Source organism: Coturnix japonica, chromosome 18, assembly GCF_001577835.2.
Source record: "Coturnix japonica isolate 7356 chromosome 18, Coturnix japonica 2.1, whole genome shotgun sequence".
Lineage (NCBI taxonomy): Eukaryota > Metazoa > Chordata > Aves > Galliformes > Phasianidae > Coturnix > Coturnix japonica.
In genome coordinates, this window is record NC_029533.1 from 6208847 (window position 1) to 6228300 (window position 19454).

Here is a 19454-nt window from a genome sequence, read left to right on the forward strand (position 1 = left end):
TTAGCAAGTCTAGGATATCATGGGAGGTTGACTGGAGGAAGCAGTTATAAAACAAGACCATTTCTGTCTATTTAGATGAGAACATCAGATTTGTGGCAAAGTCATTTTGATGTCTGTCTGTCCACTTAATACCCAACTAATGGACAGCTACGTCCTGATTTACAGTGGTTGCCTGGAGAAGGATGGGTTGCATACTGAGGGTTATGTATGCATAGACATGGCTCCATGTGCACCTTGAATGAGATGTCTGATACGTACAGTAACAATTTATCCATGTACAGATGAGTTAATCTTGTTTACACAATATATTCATATACAGAATTCAATATTATTTTCATTCACACTGTTTCCTGCTTTCATTAGACTTACAGGAGGTTTTTTATTTATGCAGTTGTAACACAAATTGGACCACAGGTTCCTGGTCTCACAAGTATATGATGTGGGGAATGCAATAAGCACAAGATGGATGTCTCCAGCAGCTGTCAGCAGGAGCCTTTACTGCAGCATCTTTGTTCTTTGGTGTTTGAAAAGGTCCTGGTTCTCAGATGGTCTTCAGACTTGTTTTCTTCTTCTCTTGCAGCCGTCTCTGCTCTGAGATATCTGCAGAATGCACTTGGAAAACTCAGGGACTATCAACATGAGAGCTGTAAAGCTTTAAAAACAAACAGACATTTCACCTGTCTCTAATCAGCCCCATCCCATAGCTTGGCTTTGATTTCCCCTGTGCAGAAAAGAAATGTATAGGATTTTAATTTCCTTGGCTCCCAAGAGCAGCATGAATGAGACTGCAGCATTGCATTCAGCTTGTGTTATTAATGGGCTCCATGCTTGCAAATGTCTCATTCAATATATTTGCTCCAAGTGCTTCCAAAAAGGGGGGGAAAAAAGAAAAAAGAAAATATCAGGTTTCTAGGTCTAATGTATGTGACCTGACAGCATGAATACATTAGATCTTCTACAGAAACATACAATTCCAGCACTGTGCATTGGATCTTTATCCTTTTTGTCTTCATCTGGCCTCTAATCAACGTGCTAGCATTCTGCCTGGAAATAAGCAGAATTTTCCTGCCATTCTGGCTCATACTCTCTATCCATTCGACAGGGTACCACATGCCTTCTTACAAGTCACTGTAAGCTGTAAATGTTGCCGAGCTCCCTGTTCAAGCAACCCGAGCATCTTCCAGTAGCTGTATTTGCTTGCTCAGCATGCTGTTTGCCCTCCCATGCCAGACCCTTGCAGACAAAGGGCATAAGGCTCTGCTAAGGCCAAATGCCATTTCTTGTTGCTGAGGGTCTCCGTCATAAAGAAGGTACAGCCCAGTAATCCTGTACTGAGAACTACAGGATCTCAGCAGTCTTCCAAACCTACAGGCAGGTCAGAGCACTTCCCCTCTTCGTGTCCGGTTTTCCCTTCCCATGCTCTGGCTTATCTGCAACCCTTGAAGTTCTTTAAAGGAAGAGCTGTTTCATATTATGCATCTGGACAGTGTCTAACACAAAAGGGCCCCACTTTGATTAGGGTCTCTTGTGACTACCATCATACAAATACTGCAAATAAAATGCATTTGAGTCAGGAGGAGGCAATGATGCTGCTTTTCCAGTGCGCTCTTACCTTAGGAAGGTCTGGGTGGGATGGGTTTGCCAGGCACAGTTGCCCAACCTGACCCACCCCAGCATGGACATTACTTGTCCTTGCAGCTGTCCTTATGGTGATGCAAATCAAACTCAGCAAGAACTGTGCTCCCCTGCCCTGTATTTCCTGTCCGTAAGCACTTTGCATATCCAAATGTACCGCATATTTGTCTTGCAAAGCAGAGCCTGCTTCTGTTAGCAGCAATTAATCACTTTATAGCCATTCTTTTATTATTATGAATGCAGCAGATGTGGTTCCATTAATAGGTCCCCAAGTGAGTCTTATCCAGCATCTCTGACACTTAATGAAGGAGATTATGTGGCCTAAATAAAGTTTTCATTTTCATCGTCCTCTTTCTATTTGCACTACTAAGTAAGCAAACAGCACCAAGTGGGAATCTTGTCATGGACTCAGTTACAGTACATAGGATAAACTCGCTGCCAAATAATAAAATGTGTCCACTAGCTTAATGTGATTAGTAATAGCAAAAGATTGCATTGGTATTTTTACGAGGGTTTGAAACAAAACATTAAAAAGAAGCACGTAGATGTCTCTATACTGCAGCGGTAATTCAAAAAGCTCACAATTTCCCCAATTAACCTCAATATTTGAGCAATGAGAGGGCGGGCAGCTGGCTCCCCAGGGAAACAACTGCCTCCAGAACATTGTTCAAGCTCGGGGAATTTTTCAAGCACCATAGTGGCCATTAAAAAGTCATCACTTCCAACAGTGGCTGAGTCCCCGCCAGTCTTATGAGTGCTCATAAAAGAGTGCCTAATGAATGACAGTGACCAGCAGGGATGCCGTGGACTGGGTGCTCCTCACCAGCTCAGGCTGCCCAACATCCTCCATGGCCATGGGCACCTCCAGGGATGGGGCACCCACATCCCTCTGGGCGATACCACAGCCTCACTTCTCTCTGAGTAAATAATTTCTTCCTCACAACTAACTTAAATCACTCCAGTTTGAGTTTAAAACATTTCCCTTTGGTCAGTCACTATAAACACAATGGGTTTGGGAAAGAAGCAATTCCTAAAGTGTTCCCTTTGCTTTTTGAACCAGATTTGCTCTGCCCAGATGTCTTTCTGACAACTTTCCTGCTTCATATTGTCTGAGGGTCACTACTACTTTGTCTTTAATGCACTTGTTCTGAAAAGCAGACGGTCAAGAGCCAACATCTACTCCTTATTCCCAGCACAATAAATAGGGGAGGCATGTCCTTGTATAACACAGACAGAAAAAGTCCTGTGCTTGTCAAATGCATCGTCTAGGGTTCGTAAGGAGCACCTCCACTGTATAAGCATACTGTATAATTTTAATATCCAGGAGGACCATCTAATAAATCCTGTAGCTCCGACTTCCACTGGGCTGTGAAATAAAGACTATTAAAACATGTAGCGTCTGCAGCATGGGGCTGTGGAGAGGCAGCTCATCCATTGGGATGGAGTATTAAGCCATCAGACAGTGACAAACTGGCCCCAGTCCTGCATGCAAGGTGGGAGTGCGGTCAGGTCTAACATCATGGGGCACTGTTCTATAGAGCACTGCAACTCAGCAGTGTGTTCTCAGTCCCTGCACGAAATGCTTGAGGTATGACAGCATGGAAAAACCATGAACTTTCTTTCTCACACGCACCAAACCAGATTTACCGTGAAAAAAGCAGATAACTAACAAATGATCTCCCCGAGCCCTGTCTCTTTAAAACAAAACAAAACAAAGTGTTGCGTTTTTAATTAAAGCCCAATTAATTTGAATAAAGCGAAGAAATCACATCTGGGCTGTTGCTGTTCTACAGCTTCTAACCACAGCGTGCGTGAGGTTACGTCAAGGACTCGCTTGTCAATTCTGCTTTAACTCACATATGGCGCTGGGTTTAAAGAAAACCAAAGAGTTTTTACTTTCTGCAGTAAAAGCCAAACTAACATAAAATGAGATTAATGGTAACAGCAGTGATTGCTTTCATTTCCCAGCGAACTTTCTCAATAATACCAGTAATCAAGATCAGGTCAGTTGTTTTTTTGGTCTTTCAAGAAAAAAAACAACTTTTCATCAGAGAAGAGATACTTAAAATACATAGACACATCTGTTCTCCCATATTAACAACATTACGTCTTTCTCCATGTGATGCATAATGAATCATCTCAGTGTGTTTTGCTTTATAGTTTTGTACGAATCCAATTCGTTGTGACTATTACTGTAATAATAATATTTTCCAATTCGACAATACCTTTCCTTTGAGTTTCTCAGTACAAGAAGCGAGGCATGTTGAACCCATGAAGCAGCTAGAAAAAGCGAGACACAACTATAATTACCGAGCTGAGAATTTGTCTCGTAATGGGGAGAAGATGGCAGTGCATGTAATATTGGTTTTTTATTCAGACATGTAATTTTTGCTACAGTGCTTAAACAAGCCAGTGTTGTCATCTTCATCTCCAATATTTGGAAAAGCAAATTTTAGGGCATGCTAAAAATGCATTCGTCGGGGTTTTTTTTTCTCTTTATAAACATTAAGCTGAGCCGTGGTCACTGGGGGTTTGCCTGCAGCCTGTGAGCATCCTGCTCTGCTGCTCTTCAAATGTGCTTTTGGGGATGTTTGCCTTCATGGGCTTCACTTTTAGCACCATCCTCGTGGGCTAAAATTATATCCAGTTTTCTTTCCCCATGGATACTTGGTAAAGGTAACATGAGCTAACTTTTTCCAAGGAATTGGTTAAAATGCTTTAAACGCCTGTGCAAACAACAGATTAGAGAGGATTAATTCTCCTAAGCGTGTACCAAAGCCATATCTAAGTGCTTCCAGTCGGTGGAAATGCACAGAACCCAGGCACCTACATCAGCTCTATGAGAAGTGTTAATCTGATTTAGCAGCAGTAATTAACTGTTCCTCGAAAGATATAGATCCCGATTCATTTGGCCAAGTGTCTTAAATGCTGCATGAGGACAACTGTCATGTTTGCGTTTGCTACCAGCATCCACTAGGAGCAGAGGAATGCTTTCTGCTGTGAGGAATGGGAATGACAGCTCTATTTATGGTGGGGTGGTTTATTATATTTTATTTTCCTAAACCGAGAGAGAGAGAGAGAGAAGAAAAAAGAAAGAATCCTTGATTCAATTAAGTCTTAGTCATGTAAATAGTTGGGAGTTTCCAGAAAGTAATGTCTTTCAAGCAGGATGCCAACGTAGTGTATAATTAAAATGTAAAAAATGTAGGAAGGTCGCCAAGCCTTTGATTATCAACAAGATTTTCCTAACCCACCCATGACTTGGCATTTTGATCCGAAAATTTATCAACAGGAAAAAGGTGATGATTTCTTTTTTTGGACTGAAATGGAAAATGAGTTAGTTTGTAGAGAAATAAATCTTGTTCGCAAACTTTATTTGCTCGTTACAAAGGCTTTTAGTATTTGATCGCGCTTTAAACAAGAAGGATTTTCTGGAAGGGATTTTTGTTTTGTTTGATTGGTTGCTTTATATAATGACTGCTTTCTATTGTATAATATGAAAAGCAATGCAAAGTAATCAGCTTTTACATAACAACAATTTAATTATAATAATTTAATTCAGCTTTACTGTGCTGTACCAAAATGATAACAAGACTAAGCCTGACTTTGGCAGCAATTATCAGTGTTTAACACAGAGGAATCCCAAAACATCCTTGAACGCTTTCTCCGTTTCCTCAACCAACACTGCTAAGAAACTTCATTATCGAGCCCTACCCAGCTTCATAATTTATACCCTCCTCTGATGTGGAAATCAGATGGAGCCACTGGCGAGAGGTGGTTGAAAGGATCATCAGCTGTGTTGCCATATGGAAGCACTATGATCGGGCAGGGCTGAACGCTGGGAACCTGATAACATCCCACCCAAACCTTTAAGTTCAGGGGCAGTTTTTCCATGGACTTCAAGCACTGAGTGTGGGTGAGTTTTAAATTCAATAGTCTTTTACTTTACTAGACTTGCACTTCCATGAAAGCAGTCTTTAAAGGGTATATGGTAAGCAATAAATCTTCTTGCACTAAGTGGAAGGGATGAAGAGAAAGGAGAGGCTTTTTAAATTCTGATTTTTGCTTATTATAAATTTTCTTCTGGTATGGTCAAGTCTTTTAGGAATGACAGAAAGCTGAACCCTCTTCTGGTAGGATTTTACCATCTCAGCTCTTCAGTGGCTTTTTTGTCAAGAACCTTAGCAGCACAAATGCCTTTTGCCGGCACTGGGTATTCCCACATGGAAACAGCTTAGCCAATGGATCTCAGTGTGTATCCCAATGGATACTGTTGGCATCCCAGCAAGACTCTCCAAATAGCTGTCATCTCCATTGCAGGATCTCAGTTCTTTTCTCTGCTGAACATTCCCTTTTCCTTGCAGCACTGTGGGAGGTTCATTTCAAACCCAAATAATTTAGACTGGTAGAAGATCACAGAGCACCTAGACTCCTTGACTGGTCATTCATGAATGATTGTGTCAACATATTACTTGTCCAGGTGTCCTTGATGCCAAACATGGCCCTTCTCATCTTTTTTTTTTTGGAAGGGGTCACAGTGATCCTAAAGATTGAACTACCCCAGAGCACAGGCTGTATGGTTCCTTCAGGATTCCTCTCTTATCAGGCAGACAAATACCGTGCATTAGAATTTGCAAGCAAATTAAAGAAACGACTCATATTTTGCAGCTACTCTTTCCAAAGTATATTTGTGCTAAGAGTATGTTCACATTTCATACAGAATAGAGCGTTCAGTAGCTGCGATACAACAGATCAGGCTGCTGGCAGCAAGGGCCAGTTTCCACTTCTTTGAGTGCGAGATTCAGAGTGTGGAAACTTTCTTCTTCTTTGGAAACTCTTCTGAAAATGGGTTTTCACTCCATTCAGCCTCTAAGTGTTTAAGAGGTGACTGAAATTCTGAAAGTGGACTGACTGCTTTAGTGCCATTGGCAACCTTGGGAAGTTTCTCGCTATGTGAAGGAAAAGGTGGGGATAACAGCAGGGGGAAAGTGACATTATTAAAAATCTAACTCAGGGTTTTCATTGAGCACCTTTTCTTTTTCTCCTTCTATTCCTTTGAAAAACAGGAGGTGAAAATAGCATGATACTTTTCACTTAGAAATATTAGTCACCCTCTGCATCAAAAATTCTACCCATGGAGTTGTAGCTTCAATTTCTGCTATTGCTCACCAGCACTGATTCAGGCTAAGGGCTTTATTTATCAAAAAAGAAAAAAAAAAATCTTTAGAGATTTCTCATCACTGTTCCAGTAGCAGCTAAGATTTTGCATGACTTCATGTGATGACTATAAGAATACTCCAGAATAAAGTAGTAATGGGACGCTGCTAACCAACCTGAGATAGAAAAACCCATAGAATGGGATTAATTTCCTCTGAGTTGAAGTCAGATATAAACTACAAGCCTGTAGCACCTGGTGGGAGGTGGCTGTTGTCAGAGGGTGATTCATTCCACATGGAGATGGGTGGATGAACCCCTTTTGCTGGCAACAGCAGGAAGCAGGTGATGCTCTCCAGCCATGTGACACCCCAAGGTGGAATAAGTGTTGAGCACTGATTTCTGTCCTGTTTTGAGGTTGCAGGTGCCACAAAGGCTGGAGGATCTGGGGGATGCTCAGCCTTGCAGCTCCTGTGCTGATACTCCATCTGTGCTGTCAGGTCAAGAGCTGATGTTTTGTTACCTTGGGCATGTATAAAATGAGCAGAGGGCTGAGTGAGGACAGGTAGGCACTGCTCTTGTTTTGGTCAATATTGGTCAATATTAGCTGGAGGAGAAGCAGGCAGTCCTGAGGCAGTCCTCTAGATTCAGCCTAGAAAAACACATTACTTAAAAATCCATTGTGTTGTTGGTCTGTTTACCAGATATTAGTACCCCAAGAGAAAGAATAGAACTACGTAGAAATTCAAAGACAGAAATAACATTAGCAGTTCTCAGAATTTATTCTGGGGGGGGAAAAATCAGGTTCTAGCTCCTGAAAGAAAACCCACTAGCATCTTGCAGCTCTGTTGATGCTTTAGCGTGCATCTTCAATACTAGGCAGCTGCAATGCTGCCATGTAATAGAGAAAACTTTGGTAATCTGTGCTCTGATAGCTTTCTCAATGGCATTATTTCCAACACACATAATGAGCTTAAGTCTTCCATAGTCATAGCTTCAATGTCTTTGTGTTATTTCTGCCTAGCTTCAATAGGCTACATTTGTGTCTTCACTTCATACTCTCAATCTTGTCCTAAACTCAGTGTTTTCTTGTTTTCTTTTTTTCCACTCCACGTTTAGATTTTGACATTCCTTACCTTTGGGCAACCCTCATTTATGCAAGAAAAAATTAATACTGAACAAACTAACCTTGGGATGGTTAAAGAAATAACTCATTTCCCAATGGAAATATCTGAAATTCCTCAGCAATACCATGAGAAACTAATCTTGAATTTGATCTGATTTTACAAGATGATTCATGGTTTCTGACTCAAGAAAAGTAAACTTGTTGATTGGAGTTTAGGTACTTAATCTTTAACAAAAAGACACTATTTATTTCATTGCCATCTCCCTTACCAAAGAGAATCTTTAATCTTTCTTTCCGGGTTGCCTATACATTATGAATATGAATATCTGAGGAATGTGGAAACTTCACATTTCTTTCCAGCCAAGCACAGGAGACCAGGCAGGACTGAGAGCAGCTCTGCACACTGCAGTGAGAGCATGAAGGGATGGCAAAGCATCCTCCCAGCTGCACTCCCCTGACCTCAGCTTTGGGTTGGCTGTGTTGTTTTTTTGTTGCTGTTGCTGCCTGGAATGTTTCTCTGGGTGAGGCTAAAGCACATGCCGTAATGCAGCATTCCCAGCTTCCATTGAAGGAATGGAGCTGCTTTGATGAGTGAGGTCTTCTTGGTGCTCCATGGGATCTTATCATCCCATTGGCACAAAATGGAAAGAGAGAAGTCAGCCGTTGCTCAACCCACGGTGGTGTACAATGCTGCATCCAGATGTCAGTCATCCGATGGGTTTAACAGGACATTTTTCATTTGTATTGCATTTAAAGCAACTTAATGCAAACACCCTACTCTTCAGGTGTGGGTGTGACTTCTGCCTTTGAGAGTGAATGTGACACAGCAAAGCCACACAACTTCTGCAGCATCAAAAACAAACGTGAGCGGACATCAAGCCTTCCATTTGTCCTGATCCACCCTTGCCTTGCACTCTTCCAGCAGACCACTATGTGGGCTCTGAGCACTTCCTCAGGGCTCTGACCCCTCACAGCTGTGGCATATCATGTGTTCACACCCCCAGGTCACCTGCAAGCATCAAATTCATTTCAGAAGGAATCCAATCCATCCCTGTGTAAGTAGTGGCAGCATTTGCAGTTAGAGCAGCTTAGCTTACGTTTCTCTTACATTGAGGAAATTTAAGACAGTAAAAGAGCATATTTTGGCTGGCCCTAATCCTTAGTAACCTAACGATTTGTACAGCTGCTGATTTCTGGAGTACAGAGGCATCACACAAAGTATTGGTTCATATCTGTGACAGAAACTTCTTTCTCTTGCAATATTTTCTTCGCTGCATTTTTTTTTTCCAGATGGAGGCTGTTGTTTGTTTGTTTAGCATAAATTGTGCCTCAGGAAAAAGTTTTTAAAGTTCTTTTTGGTGTATATATATATATTATAGTGGTAGGGGAACTAACAAAGCTAATTTGAGGAAATCCAGGCAGCCAGAGATGTCTGGATTATCCTAAAATATGTCATCCTGTTTTCTGCAACAGTAAATTTCACAAAGCTACATTCAGTTGACAGAAGATATCCAAGGGATAGACGTTTCTTTATCTTGGGTTCAAGGATGCTTCAGCCAAAAGGCTTGTTTGAGATTTATTCCAAACTCTGCTTGAATGTAATCTACTTCACAACATATCATCTTCTGACACAGGGGTTAGCAGGGATTGTCTGTTCTCGCTGCGCCCTCTTGCTATGTTTTCGATGTCCTATGGATAGCAAGTTGAAATGTACAAGGCTGATGCTTTGGTTTCAACTCAAGTTACAGAATAAACTTGGGGTAGAAAGGAGATGTGAGCCATGGGAATGGGCCACCACGCTCCCAGCTCTGCCTACACCATGCCCTTCACTGATGGATGGGCTGATGGGATCCCCATCCCCACACTTTCCAACATATATCTGCAAAGCCTAAGGAGGGACAAACGCAGACCAGCTGCCAATTGGCCTTGTGGATTTGAGGGCTAACATCCAGTTGGCGGCCAGTGGGTTATTCACACTGGAACAGGAAGCAAACTTCTTGCTGCAATTACCCTCCAATTTCTACTGTTTACCCCAGGAATAAACTAATTGCTGCTGTAAAACACCCCTCCCACCAGGTCCAGGAGAAGCGTATGGAAGAAACGAATGTCAGCCAGTTGGTCAGTGGCCAAATGCCTGGCCAGAGGCCAGCTGGCACCCCTTGCCTTATTCGCAATGGGGGAGGGCTTGAGTGCCTCACTGCCGATAACGTGCCTGGCATTTTTGCTCTACACATACACCAAGTGTCACATCCTAAATCAGTGTTTCCCTCGTAGCTCATTAGAAACACAAAAACCAGTCCAGGTCTTTCATACTCCCACTGAATAAAGTCAGTTTATTTGTGAGTTACATGTGAGATCTGAAAGAGATGTGCAAGCAGTCTGGGAAAAGCTGAGATCATCGCCACAGAGATGTGTAGTGGGCACCTCTCAGTGCTTCAGACCTAAATGTCAGCTCCCACCATATCTGTCAAGGCTCTTTTCTTCTTCTGTCAGCCTCACAAAGATGGGTGGCCCTACAGCCAGGCACAATGCTATGTACCCAGCTGAAACCCAGCAGAAGGATCCTACAGGGCTGCCTCTTAATTGCCACACACACTATAATCACATCTCTATTTCTGACTTTCTAAATCCTGCTTGCAGTGGTGAAGCCAATTTTGGACACAGGGAGTAAATATCACTTGTTTTTCCTTTCAGTGTTGTTATCCCAGCAAAGCAGAATGACAAAAGTCAGTGAGTCACTGTGGCCTTTTCAGAATACCCAGGAGCAGTGTTTGTCCACAAAGGAGAGAAATCTAAACCCAGGGGAGAGGCAACAGGATCCTTTGGGACATCTTACAAATTATAGGGGTGGAATATTCCAGGTCAGACAGGCAGTGATAAGCAATAAAGCCAACCAGCTCCAGAGCTGAGTTTTGCCTGGTGAATGTTAGCAGTTGCGTTGAATCCTTGTTGTCTCCCTAAAATGATGCCCTGTGTCACTGCTCATAATGTTTGCAAGCATCTTACCTTGAGATTTTTTCTTCATAGACTGTATATGTTCCCCTTTACTGAAAAAAAAAAGCCCACTATAGAACCTATGTACATTGCTGCAAGACTGTACAATTTAATAGCAAACAGATTACATACTTAGCAATAGACTAAGCACAATTAGGCCTCACATTCCTCTCACTCCTATAAATAACTCTCAGTTTCCTCTCTATGTCTGCAAATTTCATTAGTATGATGGAAAGAAAAGAAACGCACAGACATACACACACCAAAGCACTGAGCTCTCTTCTCTTGCAGAGCCCAGTGCTGACCTCTTGGTCCAGAGCTCTGTTCAATCTGGGGGATGGAGTGGAGGAGCTGAATGCCCACCCCACTGCCCTCATCCAATGTGTTCGTGGGCATGAAGGGAAAATTCTCTGCAGATGGCTTAGGAATTCACCTGCAAGAAACAGCAGAAAGAAATTCTCCTCCTTTGCAGTTCAACCTGCGGTGTGTGTGCTGGGGATGCAGCCTGAAAGCATCCTCACTGCTATTCCTCAGAACAGAAGCAGGGTTGTTGGATGTGTTTTTCATGTCAAATCCATCCTCTGAAATCCTCTGCCCTCATTGCAGCCTCTGTCCAGTCTTGAATGGGAAGGGAAGGGTCCCCACAGCTTAGATTCAAGGCTGTGAATTTTGTACCTGATGAAGGAGATGGCTTCTCAAATGTTCATTGATTATTCAAGGTCTGAAGCTCAGTGCAATACTGTGCATCTGTACTATATCCTCCCTGAGCTGAGAGGTGTCAAACACCACAAAGGTAACTGCAGGGTGCAGGATTCTGGGGTGTAATTCTGGCCTCCTCTGTCCATGCACTGTGCTGAAGTGACCTCAGCTTAGTTATTCAGAGAATAAATGCATAAAAACTTCAAGGGAAAAAATAAAGGAAAAAAAAGTAATAAAGATCAAGCCTGGATGAGACTCTGCAAAGACTTGGAAACTTGGCTTGATGTAGCCTACACTGAGACTTTAGTTCATAAAACTGGAGATGTTTCTTCAGGTCCTCATGTTTGCAGCTGTGCTGTGCTGCATTGCCTGGCTGTTTGTCCAGGGCTGGTTCACACAGATCAGGGTCGGGAAGGCTGAGGCACAAGGTGGCCAGGAATACATGCGGAATATGAGGCTACTTGTTACAGGGTAGATGTTCGTTAAAGCTCTTATCATGATTTGCAGGAGAAAGATTTGAAGAACTACACCTGTTAAAGCTCGCTGTGCAAGGCAGAGCTGCCATCTGCATTCTGCTGATGTGGCTCTTGGGCATCCTTCTCACTCCTTCATGAACACTGCCCAGAGATAGTGAGAGGGATGGGGTGGGGAGAGACTTTTCCCTTGATAGATTTCTTTTTCTTTCTCTATGTTCTCAGCTCACATGTTAGTATCTCAAAGCATGTTGCGTAAATAATAAAAGCCATGCAATCGACTGAATTATTTGCTCTTCTTGTAAGAAAAAGCAAGATTTCTTTTCCTCTCCTTTCCTTCCCACACCCTTCTCCTTTCATCTTTTGTAGAAAAATCCACATAAGAAATGATGGGCAGCCATCCAGGAATAATGAGACAAAGATGATAATGTAAACCTCAGAAGAGAAAGCTCTGGCTATTGCAGTCAGGATTTTTGCATTTGCAGTGCTACAGACAGCCAACAGAAAGAAACACAGCCTGTCAAGCGTGTAAAGCAATCCAACATACATTAAAAGAACATGTATCAGCTGGTTGTAAGGCATAGACACGCACCCAAGTCTACATTTAGGTGCTAAAATGTAAGCACAACAGCTCCCAGGAGAGCTGAGCATCCACAGGTATGTGCACAGATAGACACTTCTGAGTTTTTTAGTGTCTGTAAACACAAACTGCTCATACAAAGAAGTGGACATAGGGCTGCTCATAGAAATAAGTGCCACTCTCAAAAGGGGAGCACTTACCCGGCCATGCTCTGCCGCTCTGCTCTTTCTCTTACGTCAGAATCTCAGCAGCCCCAGTTTAAGCCTTGCACTGTTATCTTGCTCCGACTCTATGAATTCCATTAAATTTTTACCAAACTGCAATAATTGCTTGGCTTTTTTCTGCTTTCAGTTCTTTGTTGTTTCAGTCTCCAGTGGCTGGAGGATGCTGAGATTGAAAGATCCAGATGAATCTAAGGAGTTAAAGGCTCTAAGAGCCCATTGTTCTATCACCGTGTTTAATGAGTTCTCACCCAATCTATTACTTTGCCTCATCTCTCCACTTCTATCAGCTGAAGAGTAGCATAGTGTGTCTGCAAATCATCAGGTCCCAGTCCTAAAGCCCATAATGAGTTCATCCCAATGCAAAAGGCGCGTTATCTCTAATGTGCTAAACAGCCAAATTGCTGCGTACCTTCAAAGCAGCGCAGAGTTCCAATCAACAGTACTGAGGAAATGAATCGCTTTGCAAAGCCACACGTTGAACACCAAGTCATTATTATTAGAATGGGCAAGCAGAGCTGAAGATAAAGTTTGATTCAACACAATGGAAAAATACTGTACAGCAGTAATGCCTGCTAAACAGATAATGCCAAGTTTGATGAGAAAATACTTTGTATTTCTTCTCCCTTGAAATCTGAGTGTATATTTTCCAGGTCAGTTGGAAAGAAACAGGTTGTGAGATGTCACTCAGTACTTGAGGAGAGGAGACTCTTTTCCAGATGCACTTATGCAGGGGCAACAAGCAGCACTCACCAATATTGTTTCATATTGTATGAAATACTTTAGGACTATATGAAACCATCTTTGCCATCCGAAACAAGGATCGAGTTGGGGAAGTGCTGGGCTTCCTCCTTGCACTCAGTGAGCATGGAACAGTGGTAGACAAGGGATGGAGCTCAGCCACAACCCTTTTACACTCATTTCTTTGCCCTGAGGAAGATACATTTTGTATTATTTTAATACACAGTTCTCCAACTGAACCTTACCTCGTTGAAAGGAGCCTTATTCTTTGAAAGGGTAATTTTGCACTTGATGTATAAAACACAGAGCACAGAATGCTGTAGACAAATCTTTCCGTTAAATAAATGGCTTCTTCTGAATAGGTTGTAAAAGTTGGTTTCCTTCATTCTGGATTCAGTTCTCCTCACCTTCTCGGCTGTCTGTGGCTGAGGGAGCAGAACTGGGCAGGGACGTGTAAGCTGTTTTCTCTCTTTCCGGTCTTCTTACAAATCTGCTGACACCAGCTCTGTGGATGCACTGGCTGAGATCAAGGACACCTCCCAGACAACCTGACCAAGAGCAAGGATTTGTCGCAAAGCCCAGGAATTCTGACCCAATTCCCATGGTCCAAACATAGAGAGTGAGAACTGACCAGTGAGCAATACTGAATTCCCCCAGGCTGAAGCCCAGCTGAGGGCCTGCTCTCTCATTAAACTGCTTTTATCACAGGTTTTAAGGGTTTCTGGGTAGGAGTTTATGAGCACAAGCCCCTTTCTGGATAGCAGAGATGTGAAATACCCACAGATGCACCAGCTTTGATTGATCTGTTCCAGTTACAGACTTCACATCAGAAGAAACCCCGCTGATTGCTGCAGCCAGCTCCTCAGCAGCTCTAACATCAGCTCCACTGCTTTTGACAGGCTGAACATCTGCTTTTACTGATGTATCAGCAAGAAAACACTTGTTTTATAGATCTCAAAACACCGTTGTCTTTTAGACAGCATGGCCCCTCTGTGCTGCAGAACACATACGTACAGTCTCCTGTGGCTACAGCACAGCCTTTATTTCTTCACCTGATTCCTCCTTTGGCTGGATAAAGCCAGAGTGTTTCTTGTTGTTTTGCTGGGTTTTTTTGTTTTTAATGTTATTTTTAAACTTGTCTTTTCACTCCTGTGCTATGCTCATGTCTTTTTCAGCTGAGGGTAATTGAATCTGCAGAGCTCAACACCAATATCAATGTTAAATCTCCCCTGACATATATCCTCTTAAGAGAGTTTTATTGAAGTACATTGGTGCTTCACCAAAACCATGAAAACAGAGCTCCTTGGAAAAGGAAATCTTTCCCAAGAAAATGATGGTCTATTTTGAGGAGCACAGAGCAAATGAGGGCAAAGACCCATTTTGCTGCATATAGGTGGAAAAATGTTTTCAGCACATCTGATAAGATCCACAAGAAATGGATATTTGACTTTCCCTGTAGTGATTGTGGGTCCATGTGAATGATCAGAAGGAAGAAGAAATAGTTCATAACCAAATGGAACCAACAAAGTCTTTGAGCTTCCCTGTCTATATTGGTGCTGTCTCCAGGGCCTTGGGTCTCTGGGAGTGCTTTTTCCCTTGTCTGTTCTTGACAAGGTGCAGGTCACCTAGCAGTAGGCAGCATCAACATCCATGTCCTAGGGTATCCCAATGGCAATGGCTTGAGTGTGTGACACACGGTGTAGTCGTCACCTCCAGTAAGGACGCTGTGATGTGTTGGGCATACAGATAGCTAAGGAAAGCAAAGCACTTCCTTGTAAAGGATTAATCTTCTTTTGCCTCAAGCTCTGCAATTGAAATTAAAGAAAATATTACCTTTGTTTCGCTAATCTTCTGTAGGCTTGGTAAAATGTATAATACATTCCATTAAGCTCAAGTTAGTTAATTACCAGATAGGAAATCCAATATATTCTCAGGGTTATTTTCCAGTTGTCATTTTGCAAGAGAATTTTGCTTTGACGTCACTGAGAAACAAAACCCACTCTGTGGACAAAAGAAACCACAAATAGAGGAAAATACATCAATATTGTTTTTCTTATAGCCTGCCACTTATTGGGTGGTTTTTTGTTTTTAATATTGTGAGCCTGCCTCTGGCAAAACTCCGTTTTCAATTCCAATGCGTTCAATAAGAGGATACAGCTTACGGTGCCGCTCTTGGAGAAGTTTTGAGGATCGTGGAAGTCTTTTAAGGGATCTCTTCAGGGTACTGGCTATGTATGTCAAGGGAGCAACTCCGGGGGGGGGAAAAATACATATGCTTGTATAAATACATGTTGAAAGACAAGACCATTGCTTAATTGTTGCGTTATTTTCTTAAGTTTTATTGTGCTCCCATTGAGGTGTAAATCTGTTCTAAGAGCTCAGTCATTTACCAGGAATATTAGCCTTACCAAGATGCACTTCTTAAGAACAGGCAGATAATTAGGCTCATCAATACTAATCTGATCCACCACTGAATCTATTGTCCTGCTTTGGTAACAGCCAGCATTTCTTTTTCAAAGTTCATTATTACAGCTTGGCTCTAACAAGGTTTCTAGCCTAATTAATTACTATCGGGTTTATTTACATGCACAATCATACAAGCATCCATCAGGTCAAAATCTATGGGTGTTTGTTCTGCATGTGGTGCCTGTTTATGTGCAGAAGTGCTGACAGCAAAAAGTGGCAACAGAAAAACATATTCCTTTGGATTCCGTGGGGCCGAAGTGGAAGTTAACCAGAAATACCGAACAAAATGTTGGTGTTCTCTTTTTTCCCTCTGGAATTTTGTTTTGGAAGAGAACCTGAGGGAAAAAATTCTAACAATGTCAAAATATTCTGTTTTGACTGTTTCAGAACAAAATGTTTAGAGTTTCCTTTTTGCAACGGCTTTTGTTTTGAATTTATTTTTTTGGTTTTGTTATATTTTCTCAAATATTTTTATATATTGAACGTATCGCATTGTAGAAATAGAAGTTAGAGTGCTAAAATGAAAACGATTGCTTTTATCTAAAGAAAAAAAACCATCTGGAATACTCCTTTGGAAAATTTTACTTTGGAGCTTCACGCACACTCTGGTTGGTGACAGGACTCAATACTGCCTTGGCCTTGGCTTGGAACAGCCACAGCACTTGTCTTATGGCTGCAGTAGGACGTAGCAGACAGAAGCACGTTTTCTACCACACATCCAGCTTGGGTTAAAAACACCAAGCACTGTTTTAATGAAGGGTAAATGCAGGGAGAGCGGTGAGTGTCAATCTCATCCCAACTGCCATTCCCCAACAGATGCCTCCAGACTGAGTGGCAGCAATACCATGTGATAGTAGAATAGAGAAGGTCTATAGTCAGCTCTGTTCCTCACTGTAGATACGGTACTTTATCACCCTATAATTTTGATGCCTGTGATACTGACCAAGAGGTATTTCCCTCCAAGGACTTCATCCATGCTTGGTGCATCCAGCCAGGTGGGCTGGTGACATGGCCCGTAAAATGGCCTGGCTCCCATCTTGCATCAGGTCCCAGCTCCATCCCACGGCACATTGCAGATCTGTCCATGGACCCTTGGCTGCAGCATGGAAATTTGGAAGCTTCTTGCTATAATCTGTGGTTAGGATTTCCAGCCCTGCCAGCAGGGATGGGAACCAAACCACAGTCTACTGAGTGCAAAAAGCCTTTGTTGTAATCTGATAAAACCTTAACAGTCAGTCGTCTTCTTTTAATGGTAAATTAAGGGCCTCATTTACTCCACAGTGGCCTTCTCATCCTTTTGTTTAAGCCTTAGAACAAGGGAGGCTGTAGAGCACAGGGAAGGAAAATGCATCTCAGATCCCTCCATCCTCACAGCTTTGAGGAATACAAACTGAGAGCTGTTTTCTCAGATCTCTGCTTTCCAGACAGCACCACGGCACCTTGCTGGGGCACCTGGTCACCACCAAAAACACAGCATGAACCCCAGCTCACCAACTGCAGTGTGTCCAAGTTTCCCTGCTTTGTTTCTTGGAAATGCGATCAGCTCTGAGGTTTAGATTTCCCCCATGCTGGCAAGAGCAAGCTTTTGCCTCAAATGTCTCAACTGGAATCCATCCAGGGAAACTGCACGTTCAGCTGTCTTGGTTGTTCCATGTTAAATGCTCCCACTCGCAGAGCGCTGTCCTCACAGATGGAGACGTATTTGTGATAAGTCATGGCACTAATTACAGGTATCCGCTCCTTTATGGGATACAGATGGGCTACCCAGGGACGCTGTTGCTCCCCAGGTCCCTCTGCAAAAAGGATCTGTTTCCATAGCTCTGGGGTAATTTATGAACTTCCTTCAGTTTTTTGGCAGACAGTCGTTCTCAGACTGATCAACTGCTACCCACACGTCCAACGTAATGCAGTCAGCACACAGTGCAGGTTCATCCATCAACCCTGAGTCCATCAAAGTGCTCAACCTGTTCAAAGCCATCTCCTGACTCTGGGGATGGCCTTTTCTTCTGCAACTGCTCATGGCTGGGTTTTTCCTTCACAGCACTCACTATGCTCTGCTGTTAACTCCTTGGTCTCAGCCGTGAAGTCCGTCACTGTGCTACCACAATGGAACCGAATGGCTGCCCTGAGCATCCTCAGGTGGGTTTGTTATCAGCTGTCAAGTGTTAGGGATGGAAAATCCACATGGGAGCAGCCCAGGCACTGAGGAGAGGGATGTACAAGAGGACCAATCTCAGAAGCTTTGTAGTGGAGCAAGAATCAAAATAATCTCCATCAAGGAGAACTGTTGGACTGAAATTGGATGGCCTAACCAGTCTCTCTCCAATGGCTGCTTTTCATTGGGTTTTTCACTGCAGCATGGAGATCTCACTTACTCCGCAATTGCCTTCCAGTAGAACTTCAAAAGGCAAAAAACAAACACAAGGAGTTGGAATGGACAGTACTTCAGGCATCTTAAAATGTTGAAAGCACCAACGGTTTTCAATAAAGCTATCTTGATTTACAATTTCTTTTTAAAGGACGGCAGATCTTGATTATTCCTAGGATATATTAAAAAAAAAAAAAAAGAAAAGAAAAAAAAACTTGAAGGTATTTTTGTCAAATATTTTCATTCCTTTTCCAGAGGAAATAGTTGGTTTTATAACTGCAGATGCCTCTTCGTGAGCTGTTCAAGAAAAATCCCATGATTTTCCATTCATTAGCCAACCCAGGCTTGCTGGTGCATCCACAGGAGACAGAAGGTGTTCCCATTCTACAACTGGAACACAGTGTTTACAATTGTATGGCGTCCTAATAATGAACAACTTTCTTTGACGTCCCTCTGGCTGCTAATTAAAGAGCAGCTGACACTTGCTGGAAATGCTGAGAACATTCTGTTTTGAGATTATTTTGCTGATATGTCACATATTTTCTGCTTTTTATTTAGGCTAGAGGTAGTTCTACAAAAAGAAGGTCATTATTGCTTAGGATGAGCTTTATTGCTTCCGTGTACTCCCTAGGTGAAGTGGTCTAGATGCTACATGACATCATCATGCTGCCTACGGCAACCAGCTCTGGTGTCACAGCCATAGGGATCTCAGCTGGGAGATGAGCACCTGTAGCAAATGAAATCTGAAATTCAATGCATCAAACAGATGAACCCCTTGATATGCACACATGCACACTTACCCAGTGAGAAGAAGCAAAAGAAAACTATGATAAGCATGTTTTTCTTCTAAAAAATTCCATGTACGTGGCATTTAGAAAGCTGATCGGACTCAGTGATGAACTTCCAGTGATGCAAAACCTCACTGTGCTTGTGCCATGCACTTGTTTCCATGCACGTATGCAAGCAACTTGATGTGTGGTTTTTGCATGAGAAAGCA

The 19454-nt window shown here is 42.5% G+C and overlaps 1 long non-coding RNA gene across 1 annotated transcript; it reads left to right on the forward strand.

The window, feature by feature from the left end:
- Positions 1 to 5339: 5339 nt before the first annotated feature.
- LOC107322200 lies at positions 5340 to 18960 on the forward strand. Its single transcript, XR_001558849.1, has 2 exons — positions 5340 to 5551; positions 18131 to 18960. It is a non-coding gene; the product is annotated as an uncharacterized LOC107322200 (long non-coding RNA).
- Positions 18961 to 19454: the final 494 nt, after the last annotated feature.